Consider the following 16,400-nt stretch of genomic DNA (forward strand, 5'->3'; position numbering starts at 1 on the left):
TCCCTTCCCTTCTTCCTCCTCCTCCTGATTCCCAGCCCAAAGCTGAGAGAAATTTGTCTTGTTTTATTATTATTTGTTATGATCCAGGTAATTACCAAAAAAGAAAAAAAATCTTTTGTTAATATGATGTCTACCAACTTCTCATTATCAGAAAATATTAAGTCTCAAAAAAGTTGAAAGAAAATGTAAAATTATCTTTCTGATCCGGGTAAAGGAAAAAATAGAAAACCAGTAGAATAAAAAATAAGAGATTTAAAATTTTCTGTAACAAAACACATTTATTGAATGCTCCTTTTCATGTGTAACTTAGTCCTCACAACCACTCTGAGGTCCCCGTGATCACCTTTCTTTTACAATGAGGAAACTGTAGCTCACGGAGCCCTGCCCAGGGTCACAAAGTTAATATGCGACAGAGCTGGTATTCAAACTCAGACCTTGAACACCTTTACACCATATTATCGGAAGGCTTTATCATCAATGTTGTCATTACAAAAAACACACCAAGATAATTTCTGATTCTGAGATGATTATTATTTCGCTCCAAAACCTTTATGAAATATCTCATTGTGGCTGGTGCTGTTCTGAGTCCTGCTCATGGTAAACTAGAATGGAGTCAAGCACAGGCATTGGCTATTTACCATAGTCAGTCCTGAGAAAAAGAGAAATACTTATTAATTTTTTAATATTGAATTTTTATTTAAAACATCCCACTCCATTGTACTGTCCAGATTGAAGAGAAAGTCAACAAAGAGAAACCTGTGCAATCATTTTAAAGAATTACAGAGTAAGGGACTTCCCTGGTGGCACAGTGGTTAAGAATCCACCTGCCAATGCAGGGGACACGGGTTCAAGCCCTAGTCCGGGAAGATCCCACGTGCTGCGGAGCAACTAAGCCCGTGCGCCACAACTACTGAGCCTGAGCTCTAGAGCCCACGAGCCGCAACTACTGAGCCTGCACTCTAGAGCCCGCAAGCCACAACTACTGAGCCCACACGCCTAGCACCTGTGCTCCGAAACAAGAGAAGCCACCGCAATGAGAAGCCCGTGCACCGCAACGAAGAGTAGCCCCCGCTCGCCACAACTAGAGAAAGCCCGCGCACAGCAACGAAGAACCAACGCAGAAAAAATAAATAAATAAATAAATTTATATATGAAAAAAAGTCATTATCTATGTCTTTAAAAAAAAAAAAAGAAGAATTACGGAGTAAGATGAAGATGCCATCAATAAGATGACAGAAATTGATGTAAGCCTTCTTTTTTGTCAGTCTTAGTTTAAATACCTGCCGGCTCATCACATTTTTGGGGTTCCCTGGGTGCTCAGAGCACGACTGTGGTGATCGGGTGCTTCTACTCATCTTTAGTTGACTTGTGTTCACATATTCAGCCTATGGGAACCTCAAGGCAAAAGAAGAGAAATAAAATTTAAAAGACATAAATGCTTTCCCTCAAAGAGCTTACAATCACTTTGGGAAGCCTAGACGAAAGCATATGAAACAGACATTTAATCCAAGTAGGATCTTTGTGGAGCAGTGAACCCGACTAATGTGACAGGAAGATGCTGAAGAGATGGAGGGACCAACTTGGAAAGATAAAATGAAGCCCAGGTGGGACGGTTTTTAAAAAAATTTTTATTGAAATATAGTTGCTTTATAATGTGTTAGTTTCAGATATACAGCAAATAATTGATATATGTGTGTGTGTGTGTGTGTATATACATATATATATATTCTTTTTTAGATTCTTTTCCATTATAGGTTATTACAAGATATTGAGTATAGTTTCCTGTGCTACCAAGTGGGAGTTTATATTGAAGTAGGCGGTAGAGTACCTTTTACATGTCCTGAGCTAAGACATGCTAAAAGAGCATTTAAGACCCATTATGCTGAAGATTCTGGAGAGCACTGATTAGATGAGACAAGCCTGGACTCAAGGCAGTGTTCTGGGTATCTGCAGACCATCACGTCTCAACAGAAGAATGACCACTCAGGGCTGTTATACAAAGTCTACAGGTCTCACTTTACTCAACAACAGGAAGTATTTCCACCTCAGACCCTTGTTAGATAAAATAATCATGAGTTTCCTGAGACCCAGCACCTACCTTTCACTCTTCTGAAGTATCTGCACCCTCCGCCTACTCCCAAGCCAAAGGCACACCCATGTTCATGACCTTGGCTCTGGAACCACACAGCTTCATCCATCTGTGCTTCTTTTCAATGCAGGAATTTCCTCTTGTCCAGTCCAACCCAGATTCTTCACCTCGTCTAGTCCTAGCACCTCAAGCGGGATGCCCTTATTGGCTTTTTACCCCATCTTCCACTTCCTGCTTCTAATCCTGGTTCCAAAAGACAATGCTTGTTGGCCTCATCCAGTCTGTCTGGCACTCAGGCTCCACCCTCTCTGCTGGTGCTCTGTGCCTTTACCTTGTGGAAGAAGCCAGGCCTCTCTAAGGCTCCCATCAGAAGACTTACGAGGATCCAGTAAGTATAACATTCCACTCTTCCAGAAGTTCCAGTGTCTCTCCCTATAATGTTAGATGATCAGAAAATAAAATACTGTCTCAACACATTGCAAAATTGCTTTTTAAAATTATGTGCCTTCAGCCTCTATTTTATAAGAATCTCCATTTGAACACCATTCTATCTTTTGCAAAACTTTCACTGGAGGCCTTGCCCAGCATATTCATTTTAGAGGCAGTAGTGAAGTGGTTAAAAATCAGGTTTCTGCAGTTATACAGTCTGAGTCCTAAGGCTGGCAATTTATTTAACGTCTCAAGACCCCAGTTTCCTCATCTGAAATATTAGGTTAACAATATATTCACATCATAGGTGTGTTGTGAGACTTAAAAGAGATAATTCCTTTAATTGGCAGAATGCTTGGCACATGGAAAGCACACAGTAAAGAATAGCTATTATTACATTACTAAGACATACACAATATATTCCTTTTAGAGCTTAACTCCGTGGGGGGGAAAAAATGTTTTGTCAGACAATGGGATGTGTTTAACACAGCATATATTCCTTTTTGCCTTTGCAGCCATACTCAGGATTCAAATGTTGTAATCAGCTCAGATCAAGTGGCCAGTAATAACTACTCCCTATTTCCAATTCCACAGGTTCTCAACCTTTGCTTCACATTAGAATCACCTAGGGAACTCTAGACCATGTGAATCCAAATCTCTGGGAATAGTCCTGAGTATCAGTATTTTTCAAAAGTTCTCCATTGATTTTAATACATCCATTTGATCTAGGCCCTCTCTGTTCTCTTTTTAATCTTAATTATCCAGTGTTACATTGTTCTATTTTATTAACTCAAATATGTTTGAAAGTAGGGTTATGAAACTCATAAGGGATTGATGGATGGGTGGATGGATGGATGGACGGACAGATAGATGAGTGTAAGTATTATATGCACTAGGATTGTCACAATAAGAATGGAGAGTACAAGATGGGTATGTATGGCATTTCAAAGACTTACAAACACATTACTTACTGAGAATGAAGAATGAAGGACAGGAATAAATCAAAGATGACAAAAAGTTTTGCAGTCTCAAGATCTAAGGGAATGGTGATGCCATTAACACAAACAAGGAAATGGGGAGTGGGTGTGTGCTTTCTAGTAGCTCATAAAGAAACAGACTGACCCCAATGGTCATAATTTAAGATATTTCAGTAGCTGAATATACATATGAAATCGATATACAAATGAAGTGTAAAACACTGCTATGTCCCACCTCAAATCATTTCATTTTCTCTGGTATCTGTGGCACCTGCCATATAAACAGGGATGTAGCATTAGATACGCATGGACTAAGCTTGTGAGAAACGTGGGGACCTGCAATTACAGGAATGCTTGTATCAAAAAGAACATAAAGGAAAGAAATTATTCTCTGAAAATAACCTTAACTTCTATTTCTACTACTGAACTAGAAACCCGAATCTAGCAACAAACCTTTGTTATAACAGCTCTCCTGCCTTTTATTTTCTCCGTATGGCATTTGGAGATGGTACCCTACTGTGTCTAGGAATAACACGATTCTATCATGGCTATTAAAAATGGGTGCTGGGAATTCACTGGTGGTCCAGTGGTTAGGACTCCGCGCTTTCACTGCCGAGGGCCCAGGTTCAAACCCTGGTCGGGGAACTAAGATCCCGCAAACCACACAGAGCAAAAAAATAAATAAATAAGTAAAGGGTAAAACAGTAGCTCCTGGAGAGAATATAAGTACCAGCTTTTTAGGTAAGTAATATTTACCAGCTGGGTGATTTAGTACTATGTCAATTTGGTTAAATAGGGATTATAAAAGAAGCCCCTCTGCTATGTGGCTCTAGGCTAGAGTCGTTCAGAGGAGAAATTGATATGTGACTGAGAAAATGAAACAGAGCTGCTCCTCCCGAAAGGCGTGGGGTAAGACGCAGAGGCGCTGAGAGCTCCTGCCCGCCCTCATCCTCCCTGTTTTGTATGTGACCCCCCTCTCACTACCGGCCATGTGGACCTCCAGCCACATGAGGCCCGCCGGGATGACAGCCTTCCGCAGATTTCTCACTAACTCTCTGCTGTCCTTCTGGCAGCTGGATGTGCTTGGGCAGATTTCCCTAAAAGCTCCGGCTTTCTTGAAAGCACCAATGCCTCTGTATAGCACAGGGAACTCTGCTTAATATTCTGTAATAACTTAAATGGGAAAAGAATTTGAAAAAGAATAGATACATGTATATATATAACTGAATCACTTTGCTGTACACCTGAAACTAACACAACATCGTTACTCAACTATACTCCAATATAAAATAAAACTTAAAAAATTAAAAAAGGACCCAAGGCTGATTTGTAACTTTTCTCTGATCCTCCAACTCCTCTTCCCTGGATCTTACTTCCCTAGTCCCTCCCACGATGGTGTAAAGTCTAATTTCTAAGGAAAATCTTTTGTACCGTAATCCTCACGGTGGTTCTGCTTCCCTGATCAAACCTTGACTGACACACCAGCCTTTTCCCTCCTATCATTTTTCATTAGGGGAACACATTCCATTGGTCTTAAATGCAGAGCCAGGCCCAGCAATGCAACTGCTTTTGAGCATCTCCTAGGAAATGAGTACAGTCTGTTCCTGCCCTGAGGAGATCAGTTTAGTGGGGGACAAAGACATGCAAAACATATATATAAATCAGCATAAAGTTTACAACGGTAGGTAGAGGTGTGCTTAAGGAGCAGTGAGAGCAGGAAGGAAGAATTGAGTCTGAGAGGCTGCAAGCAACCTGAGGACGAGCACCTGTCTCGTATAGCATCGTATCCCCAGGACCAGGCACAATGCCTTAAAGAAAATTAGCGCTCAATCGACAATTCTTCATTTCTTTTCTTTCTTTTTTTTAAAAAAAAATTTTTATTACTTATTTATTTATATTTTTGGCTGCGTTGGGTCTTCATTGCTGCGCACTGGCTTTCTCTAGTTGTGGTGAGCGGGGGCTACTCTTAATTGCAGTGCGCGGGCTTCTCATTGCGATGGCTTCTCTTGTCGTGGAGCACAGGCTCTAGGTGTGCAGGCTTCAGTAGTTGTGGCACGTGGGCTCAGTAGTTGTGGCTCGCGGGCTCTAGAGCACAGGCTCAATAGTTGTGGCACACGGGCTTAGTTGCTCCATGGCATGTGGGATCTTCCCGGACCAGGGCTTGAACCCGTGTCTCCTGCATTGGCAGGTGGATTCTTAACCACTGAGCCACCAGGGAAGCTCTCTTTTTTTTGGCCACACCGTGCAGCTTGCAGGATCTTAATTCTCTGACCAGGGACTGAACCCAGGCCCCTTCTGTGGAAGCATGGAGTCGTAACCACTGGACCGCCAGGGAAGTCCCAACATTTCTTGATTGAACTAAACTGAATTTGTGTATGGCACAGTGTCAAGCCCTAAGAATATGTACGGCAATGAACAAGACAGTTCTTGCCCTTACTTAGCTTACAATCTAGTGCAGTGGTTCACAAATGTTAGCATGCCTCAGAATCTCCTGGAAGGCTTGTTAAAACCCAGATTGCTGGAGCTCACTTCCAGAGGTTCTCATTTGGTAGGTCTGCTAGGGGGCCCTGGAATTTGAGTTTCTAACAGGTTCCTTGGTGCTGCTGGTCCAGGTACCATACTTTCAAAACTGCTGGTGTAACAGTTCCCCACCTGGCAGGCTACACATTAGAATCACTTGGGCAACTTTCAAAAAATGCAAACTTTGCTAGGAGCATCAGCCCAGACCTATTAAATCATGTTTTAAAAGCTCTGCAGGTGATTTTAATCTGCAGGTCAGCGTTGAAACCACTGATGTTAATGGTAGCAGTTACCATTTATTACTTGCTTGCTATGTACTGGACACCACATGAAGAGCCCACACACATGACCACATCTGCGAACCCCATTTTACAGGTAAGAAAACCGAGGCTCAGAGAGGTGAGATAAACTGGCTAAGATCACACAGCAAGTGTTAGGAGAAGAGGCAGGATTGAACCCAGGTCTTTCTGACCCCGGAGTCCACACTCAGAAGCACCAATGACTGTGCCACATGGGCCTCAGAGAAACTGAGCACCTGATTTGAATATTGAATGATGAGTAGAAGTGCTGCAGGCAGAGAAAGGGGGAAAGCATTTCAGGCAAAAGTACTGAGCTCCACATTTCTGGAGGTGCTGAAGAAGAGGCCAGGAAGTTAGAGGTATTCTGGGAAGAGTCTCTGAGCTGGGTAGGAGGGCAGTAGGAGGGCAGGACAGGATGACAGGGGGTGGCCCATCCTCCTCCAAGATTCTAGAATCCTATAATGAGGAAATCTAGAACTGATGGACCAAGAGGAGAAGGAACAAGACGTGGGCAGTGACATTTGCCCAGTTGCCCTGCAAGAGTAATAATGAGCAGTTGCCTCTCTCCTGCACTTTTTCTCTCTGTTTTGAGCATCTACTACCACTCAGTTCCGAAATCTTATTTACCCCAAAACAACCTTATGCTAGTTCTATATGTTAGGTAAATATTAATAAATAAAAGCCAGAACATGTAACAGGAAAATGTAGGACTAAGATGGAGGCTATTCACATTTAAGTATTCATTTAAATGTTGAATTTCACTATTAATTTTCCTCTAAGGTTCATGATATCTCTATTCTTTATTTTATATACTATTTTATAGTACATACTTTAATGCTTAGTATGGAAAATTTAGAAAACACAGAATAAGTTAAAACCGGAAATAAAAACTCCTGTAATCTCACCAGCCAAAGGAAACTACTGTTGAAATTTTGGTTATGACTCTCCAGAAATATTTTCTCAAAATGCCTGTAGGTATGTGTATTCCAGAAAGGAAATCATGCTGTAAATAAAACATATAATCTCTATTTTTTAATTCAACAAATATCATGACCATTTTTTATGCCCTTAGACTTGATTTTCATAAGTTCCTTCATAATTGTGATAAATATATGAATAACTTTTAATAATGTTACACTGCTGAAAAACTTAGTGAGTAAGAAAATTTACTAAGTATGGTATTTGTTGTTGCTGTTACTGTACTGATATTACAAAAGGTGGATCCATAAAATAGGTGGAGACCGATCTGTGAGCAGCTGACTCAAAATAGTCCTTTCTGAATAAGTGTTTCTACATCTGAGAGGTGATTCAGCTTAAATCTTATTCAGGTGAGTGAGGATTTTTTGTGAGAGTCCAGCCCCAGTAAGAAGCAAGTTTTCCCTCACTGCCAGGAAAAATGAGAAACGAAATGAATGACTGCCAGTGGCCCTCACTTTTCCCACGGGTATCTTTCCTCCTTTACGGGGAATTGCTGCCCCCCAGAGGATAAATGCAGAAGTGACGGTCTTTACCGGACACCAAAAAACTCTTAGAGGAAAACATAGGCAGAACACAGTTTGACATAAATCACAGCCAGATTTTTTTTGACCCACCTCCTAGAGTAATGGAAATAAAAACAAAAATAAATAAACGGGACCTTATGAAACTTAAAAGCTTTTGCACAGCAAAGGAAACCATAAACAAGATGAAAAAACCCTCAGAATGGGAGAAAATATTTGCAAATGAATCAGCGGACAAAGGATTAATCTCCAAAATATATAAACAACTCATGCAGCTCAACATCAAAAAACCAAACAACCCAATCAAAAATTGGGTGGAAGACCTAAATAGACATTTGTCCAAAGAAGACATACAGATGGCCAACAAACACATGAAAAGCTGCTCAACGTCACTAATTATTAGAGAAATGCAAATCAACACTACAATGAGGTATCACCTCACACCGGTTAGAATGGGCATCATCAGAAAATCTACAAACAGTAAATGCTGGAGAGGGTGTGGAGAAATGGGAACCCTCTTGCACTGTTGGTGGGAATGTAAATTGATACAGCCACTATGGAGAACACTATGGAGGTTCCTTAAAAAACTAAAAATAGAATTACCATATGACCCAGCAATCCCACTATTGGGCATATACCCAGAGAAAACTATAATTCAAAAAGACACATGCACCCCATATATGTGGTACATATATGGGGTACATGCCCATATATGTGGTACATATATATGTGGTACATATATATGTGCCCATATATGTGGTACATATATATGTGCCCATATATGTGCATATATATGGGCATATATATGGGCATATATACCATATATATGGGCATATGTACCATATATACCATATATACCATATATATGGGCATATATACCATATATATGGGCATATATACCATATATATGGGCATATATACCATATATATGGGCATATACCATATATATATATATATATATATACCATATATATGGGCATATATACCATATATATGGGCATATATACCATATATATGGGCATATATACCATATATATGGGCATATACCATATATATGGGCATATATACCATATATATGGGCATATGTACCATATATATGGGCATATATATGGACATATATATGTGCATATATATGGGCATATATATGTGCCCATATATGTGCCCATATATGTGGTACATATATATGTGCCCATATATGTGGTACATATATATGTGGTACATATATGGGGTACATGCCCATATATGTGGTACATATATACAATGGAATATTACTCAGCCATAGGAACAAAACTGGATCATCAACAAAGGAACAAAACTGGGTCATCTGTAGAGATGTGGATGGACCTGGAAACTGTCATACAGAATAAAGTAAGTCAGAAAGAGAAAAACAAATATCGTATGTTAACCCCTATATGTGGAGTTAGAAAAATGGTACAGATGAACTGGTTTGAAAGGCAGAAATAGAGACACAGATGTAGAGAACAAACGTATGGACACAAAGGGGGGAAGGGAGGGTGGTATGAATTGGGAGATTGGGATTGACATATATACACTAATATGTATAAAATAGATAACTAATGAGAACCTGCTGTATAGCACAGGGAACTCCACTTTGCTGTACAATAGAAACTAACACAACATTGTAAAACAACTATACCCCAATTTTAAAAATTAAAGATTGAAAAAAAAAAAGGAAGTGAAGGTCTTTATAGGAAACTCAAGTCCACTGGGAAAACATGCTTTCTCTTCTTAATGAATACATTTGCATCCTTTCTTTTCCTTGTTCTTACAGGGCTGCTGTATCATTTCAGTTTGCCTAAGAGCTTACTGATTCCTTTTGTTATATGGCCATGGTTATTTTTCTATGTGAAAGTCCATATGTACCCAGGAGGATGTAGGACCCCAAAAGGGACTCTAGCCTTTCTGAAGGCTTTGGCAGTAAAAGCTTTCTGTTCTGGCAGACCAGTGTAGATATGCCACAAAAGACAGAGGACAGAGCCTCCCTTGGTAGAAACCTTTGCATTATATAGGATGACTCACCCATGGAGGAAATTAGAAAATAAAGTCCAGTAAAATATCTCAAATTTAATGGGACTCCTATAATTGGTGACAAAAGACCACTAAGACTTTATGAGTCTAGGGGAAGGGATCATAAAGATTCTAAAAAAAAATGAGACATTACACCTGAGGAAAAAATCTCCAGGCTGTGAGGAAAGATAGATACTGGGCTGTCACTCTGTCTGCAAGTGCCCGGCAGTAAACTTATACTCTATGGCTTATAGAAAGGCATCAAGTAGGTTAACGTTTAGTCTTCAGAAAATTGAAACTTAAAAAGTCTTTTTCCTAGGAAAAGGTGCCTTCCAAGTGGAAAAGTTTAAGTTTTAGATGAGAGTTAAAACTCTGACCAAAATAAAACTTAAAACATATAAATTATGATATAAAGATAACTAAGTTATTAATGAAAATTTAAAGAATATGTCTATTGCTTTCTAATATAAACACTCTCAAAAATATTTTTAGATGAGAAAAAGGAAAATTTAACTTTCATTGAATGACCTGTTGTCTCTCTTATTTATAACATAAAAAATAGAGGTAGGAAAATTGACAACAAGCCAACAATGAATAGTTCCAAAAAGGGAAAGAAAAAAACAAATACAGGAGACCCTTTCCATTTGTAAGATGATGAATTATAAAGACACAGCTTCCTAGGACTTCCCTGGTGGTGCAGTGGTTAAGAATCTGCCTTCCAATGCAGAGGATGTGAGTTCAATCCCTGGTCAGGGAACTAGATCCCACATGCATGCTGCAGCTAAGAGTTTGCATGCCACAACAAAGGAGCCTGCAAGCCACAACTAAGGAGCTTGTGAGCTGCAACTAAGGAGCCTGCCTGCCGCAACTAAGACCTGGTGCAACCAAAATAAATTAAAAAAAAAATATATATATATATATAGAATGATTTTTTTAAAAAGACACAGCTTCCAACTGAAAAGACTTTTAAAAATCCGTTTAATGAAGATTCATAGAGTTTTCATATTACTTTTTAAATGCATGAATAAAAAGTAAAATATAAGCTAAGTTTATGTGATACTACTCAAATACTTTAATAAATTGTTTTATGTATTCTGGGTGTGAAAGATAGCTACATATCTTCTCCTGGTTTTGCTATATGAGAAATAAAAATGCAAACTTAGCAAATGTGAGAAATACAACATTTTACAAAATGCTAAATTAAATGAAAATTCCAAAATTCTAAACACTTGCCTTATAAATTATTATTGCTTAAAGTATATAAACATGAATATGGGCATACAACTGAGTTGAGTTTTTATCTGAATGATTGGTGTCATTAGAAACTTGTCTTGAAAACCTCAGATGATATTGCAATTTATGAGAACCTGGAGAGTTTCTTCACTTCCCTTTATGTGTAAACTTAGAAGATGTGATATCTTTCTGATAAAAGTTTTTAAATAGTATTTAGTGAACTTTAATGCCAACTTAATATAGTTTTCGAAAATCTTAAATTGTCTTTGGAAACTTAGACTAATAGTTTATTGAGATACCTAGTTAAGAATCAATATTTACCTGAGATTTTGAAAAATATTAAAATTCAGAGTGCCAATGGACTTCCCTGGAGGTCCAGTGGTTAAGACTCTGTGCTTCCACTGCACGGGGCCTGGGTTCGATCCCTGGTTCCAGGAACTAAGATCCTACATGCCGTGCAGCGTGGCCAAACAAATAAAATAATAAAATAAAATAAAATTCAGAGTGCCAAGAACTGTGAAGAATCTAAGATTTTACTCTAATTTCAGCCAACAAGCTAGCCTTCCACAGTTTCATGGACGGTGGCAGAAGACACAGGACACCTGGGTCAGAGATAGTATTACTCCTAGCAATCCCAGCATTTCACCAGTCCCCTAAGTGCCAGTTCCCACAGAGTGACACAAAGAGGGTCAGGGGATACCCACATTGCCCACACAGTGGATTGCATTACAGGAGGGGAACGCTGAATTTGAAGAACACGAATATTTTATAATGAGCAGTAAGCCCACCTGAACTTTGTACTGGAGGGAGACATCACTATGATGGGCAATAAATAAAAACAGCCTTTGCTCTGGAGGAAGACACAATCTCTATCTCCTGTTTGTTCACTGTACAAACATCTTTGATAGTCCAGAACAAAGTTAATCATTGCTTCTGCTCTTATGATGTGCAGAATCATGAGAACCCCATGGAGAATGGTCTCCCAACACAGAGAGAAATAAAAAATAAAATGCATAGCTCCTACACAACACCTATGCATGGTTTTATATATGTATTCTTATTTATGCATGAACACTTTTTTCCTTTAGAATACTCAAATTAAGATTAAAAAGCATATAAACATCAAATTATGATATACTTGGTAAAGTTGTTTTAAGAGCTGGAGTTTTAAAGATTTAAGTATTGTCATTTAAACTTACATGACTATATATGTATGTGAGTGCATATGTACATATCAAAGTTACATTAAGGTTAATAATTTTAAAAAATTATATATAACAGAGGAGAGATGACTTGCAGTTCGGGAAAAGAAAATTGGTCTCTGGGTATGCCATCTATTGTCAACATGAAGCAGGTAGAAGTTCTTTGCCTAAATTATATTCTGACATGGGAGCAAAGATTGTCACACCTCTGTGTGTGCCCTCTCCCTTTGTGCAAGTGTGCCAATATTTATACTGATCCTTGTGATGCTTTTGAGTGCTTCATGATTGTACCCAGGTTCCTGACTGCTAAAAGAATTATTATGATTTCCACTGTTATCTCTCTATGGCTGTTATAAAATAGCCACTTCTAATTTTTAGTCACCTTTGCTATTATTTTTATCAACTCTCCAGTCTCTTAGGGCTACTTTTTCATATATTACCCATTTCTACAACTTGACCCCAAACTCAGAAGCTTTGGACATTCACAGGATGTCATTTTCACCTCAACTGTCTTTGCTGCTCCCCAGACTAACAAAGATCTGCTCCCTCGCCTTGTCCAGTTCAGCACTTGCCAACAAGGAGGAGAGTCCAGGAGTGAATGGGCATGATCTGTATGCTGCAGTTTTTTCCAGAATTGCCCTGGAGTCTTGTAAAAGCTGCCCTTTTTTTTTTGGCCAGCCCCTCAATGTTGAAAACGATGCTAAGAGATGGCATTCCTCTCCTCCTTGGGAACCCACTGAAGAGTTGTTGATATGAGTGTGCTCTCGTGATTGCAAGCATCTGTTTAGGATGAGTGGAAACAGCCACAAAGAAAGGTAGACACAATGACTATCCGCAAAAGACTTCTAAGAGACAGTTTATTCCCAGGTTTGGAATACCCTTGTCTGTTAACAACAGTTGGATACACTTCGCAGGAGAGATTGTAAAAGAATTTTGCTTTAAGGCCCTACACGTATATAGCAATGCCTTCATTGACTTTTCCATCTTAAATTAATCAAGGGTAATGTTAAAATAGAAATCTTAAAGAAGAAGAAAAAGGAGAAGGAGGAGGAGAAAGAGAAGAGAAGGAGAAGGCAGGGAAGAAGGAAGGACCAACACACTGGCTAAAGATTTTGAAAAACTGGATTAAAGTGGCCAGAAATATTGTCCATAGCCAAGAAGCAAGTAGCAGAGGTTACCTCTGGGGAGAGGAGCTAGAGGGAAAGGGGTATGAGGAAGACTTCTTTTTCACCATTTACCCTTTTGTTCTTTTGCATTTTGTACAAAGTTTATAATTGCTTATCAAAAAGTTCATATAATAACACTCTTCCAAATTACAATGTCACATACATGACCCTTGAATTACATTTCTTGCAGATATAACTGCACATGTGCAAATAATGATGGGGGAAACCTGTTCATGGCAGCATCATGTGTAATAGCAAAAGATGGGAGGCATCTAAATATCCATGAAGGGGATGAGTGTGCACTGAAACAGAATCTGTATCTCCAAAATATATTAAGTAAAAAAATAAATAAATAAAAGAAGAAGATACAGAAGTAAACTACGCTATCACTCTCTGTAAAATAGACATGCATTTCCTTGCTTATGTGTTAACAACTATACCTAAAGGATACAGAGGAATAATATTATTGGTTGAATCTGGGGAGAAAATTAGGTGGCAGTAAGACAAGAGTAAGAGGATGGCTCTTCACTATATACACGTTTGTACCTTTTAAACTCTAGGTCTTATAAATATATTACCTATTCAAAAAATAAAAATAAGCATTTTTTGAAGGGGATAATAGTAAACGTTACCAATTTCAGAAAACCTCATCCATAGGCATTTTCTACACCTCCACCAAAGTTCAATTGGTATCCCAATAAAATCCATTTAGACTATCTCTGAAATTATCCTGAGACTATGAGAAATAGAAAGAACATGGCAACTGAATTATTCTGTAGAGATAAATGAGGAAGCCCAAGTAATTTTCTGCAGACGAAAACTTTTTTCGATATACAAGTATACATATATCAGAGTGCTCTTCTTGCTATGAGTTTTTTAAAACTTTTAAAATTGTGATATAATTTTAGACTTACAGAAGAATTGAGAAAATAATACAGATAGTTCTTGTACACCACCTTTCACCCAGCTTCCCCTAATGTTAACATCTTGCATAATCATATTACAATTATCAAAGATAAGAAATTAGCATTGGTGCATTACTACACTTCATTCCAACTTCCTGTGAGATTTTAAATTATGTTTCAAAACCTACTTGATTCAGGCAGACTTCCCTGGTGGCACAGTGGTTAAGAATCTGCCTGCTAATGCAGGGGACATGGGTTCCAACCCTGGTCCGAGAATATCCCACATGCCACAGAGCAACTAAGCCCGTGCGCCACCGCTACGGAGCCTGTGCTCTAGAGCCTGCGAGCCACAACTACTGAAGCCTGCACGCTCTAGGGCACGCGTGCCACTACTACTGAGCCTGCATGCTGCAACTACTGAGCCTGCATGCTGCAACTACTGAAGTCCACGCGCTGGGAACCTGTGCTCCACAAGAGAAGCCACCGCAATGAGAAGCCTGTGCACCGCAACAAAGAGCAGCCCCCGCTCGCTTCAACTAGAGAAAGCCCGCGCACAGCAACAAAGACCCAACACAGCCAAAAATAAAAAAATAAATAAAAATAAACCTACTTGATTCAAAAAGCAAGCCATTAAGAACATAAACATTATTTCTTTCTGTTACACAGCAAAACAAATTGTATTTTTTGTCTTTAGATTTTAATTTTTGTCACAAATATTTTTGTAAATGTTCAAAATAGCTAGAGAGTATTCTGAAGATTTTTAAATGTTTGTATAGGTGTACAATAAGGCAAACTGAATTCATACTGGAAAAAGTGGCATCTGTAGAATTGTGGATTTGGCTTAAGGGACTTAAATTATGGCCTGAGAGTAGTATTCATGTTTCATCAATTGATCACAAGCTTTTGCTAGTCAAAAAATTTGTGAATTAGCCACTTAATTAAAGAGATTTCAATTCCATTCCTGAGTCTACCATCAAACGCAGTGGTTCTCAAAGTGTGGTCCCCAGACCAGCAGCAGCAGCAGCAGCTGGGAGCTTGTCAGAATACGTGAATTTCCAGTCATGTGTGTTTTAGCAAGCCCTGCGTGATTCTGAAGGCTAAACTTTAAAAGTCTCTGATTAGAAGTGTTTCAGTGACTAAAAGGAGGGGAGAAGGAGAAGGGAGGAACTAATAGAGAACAGGAAATTCTCAATGGAACATTCAACCTGCCTGCTTGTTAACAGGAAGGTCTTGGTTCAAACTTTACTTGTTTGTTTCCAAGAAATAGATTGTACTTCATTTCTCTTAAATACAGACTTACCTTTGCTATACATCAAGGTTTCACCTTTTTTTTTTTTTATAAATTTATTTATTTATTTATTTTTGCTGTGTTGGGTCTTCGTTTCTGTGCAAGGGCTTTCTCTAGTTGCGGCAAGTGGGGGCCACTCTTCATCGCGGTGCGCGGGCCTCTCACTATCGCGGCCTCTCTTGTTGCGGAGCACAGGCTCCAGACGCGCAGGCTCAGTAATTGTGGCTCACGGGCCCAGTTGCTCCGCGGCATGTGGGATCTTCCCAGACCAGGGCTCGAACCCGTGTCCCCTGCATTGGCAGGCAGACTCTCAACCACTGCGCCACCAGGGAAGCCCAAGGTTTCACCTTTGACCTGAGTGAACTGGTTCCAAAGACTACAAAATGATTAATGTAGAACCTCTGCATTGATAACCTCTTCTGCCAGAAACCGGTTTGATCACTTTCTCATTGGGAAATGAGTATAATAACTCCTCACTTTGCACAGTTCTGATATGCACAAATTTCAGTTCCAGCGGTCTAAATTAAGACCAGTCCCCCAATGCCTGTGAGTAATGACATAGGACAAACTTCAATGTCTTCAAAGCACTAGGGAAATAAGAGATGTGTATCATGATCTGTAGCCTATCACATCAATTCTTTCAAAGTCTGTTGCCGACTAGTCACCGTGCATTTGTTATTCAGTATGCAGTTGCTGCTTTGTCTTCCAGTGATAAAGCCCACCTGACATTTTACAAAAATGAATGACTGAAAGAATTGTCCAAGA

This window comes from Eschrichtius robustus, chromosome 6 (assembly GCF_028021215.1).
Source record: "Eschrichtius robustus isolate mEscRob2 chromosome 6, mEscRob2.pri, whole genome shotgun sequence".
NCBI classification, from domain to species: domain Eukaryota; kingdom Metazoa; phylum Chordata; class Mammalia; order Artiodactyla; family Eschrichtiidae; genus Eschrichtius; species Eschrichtius robustus.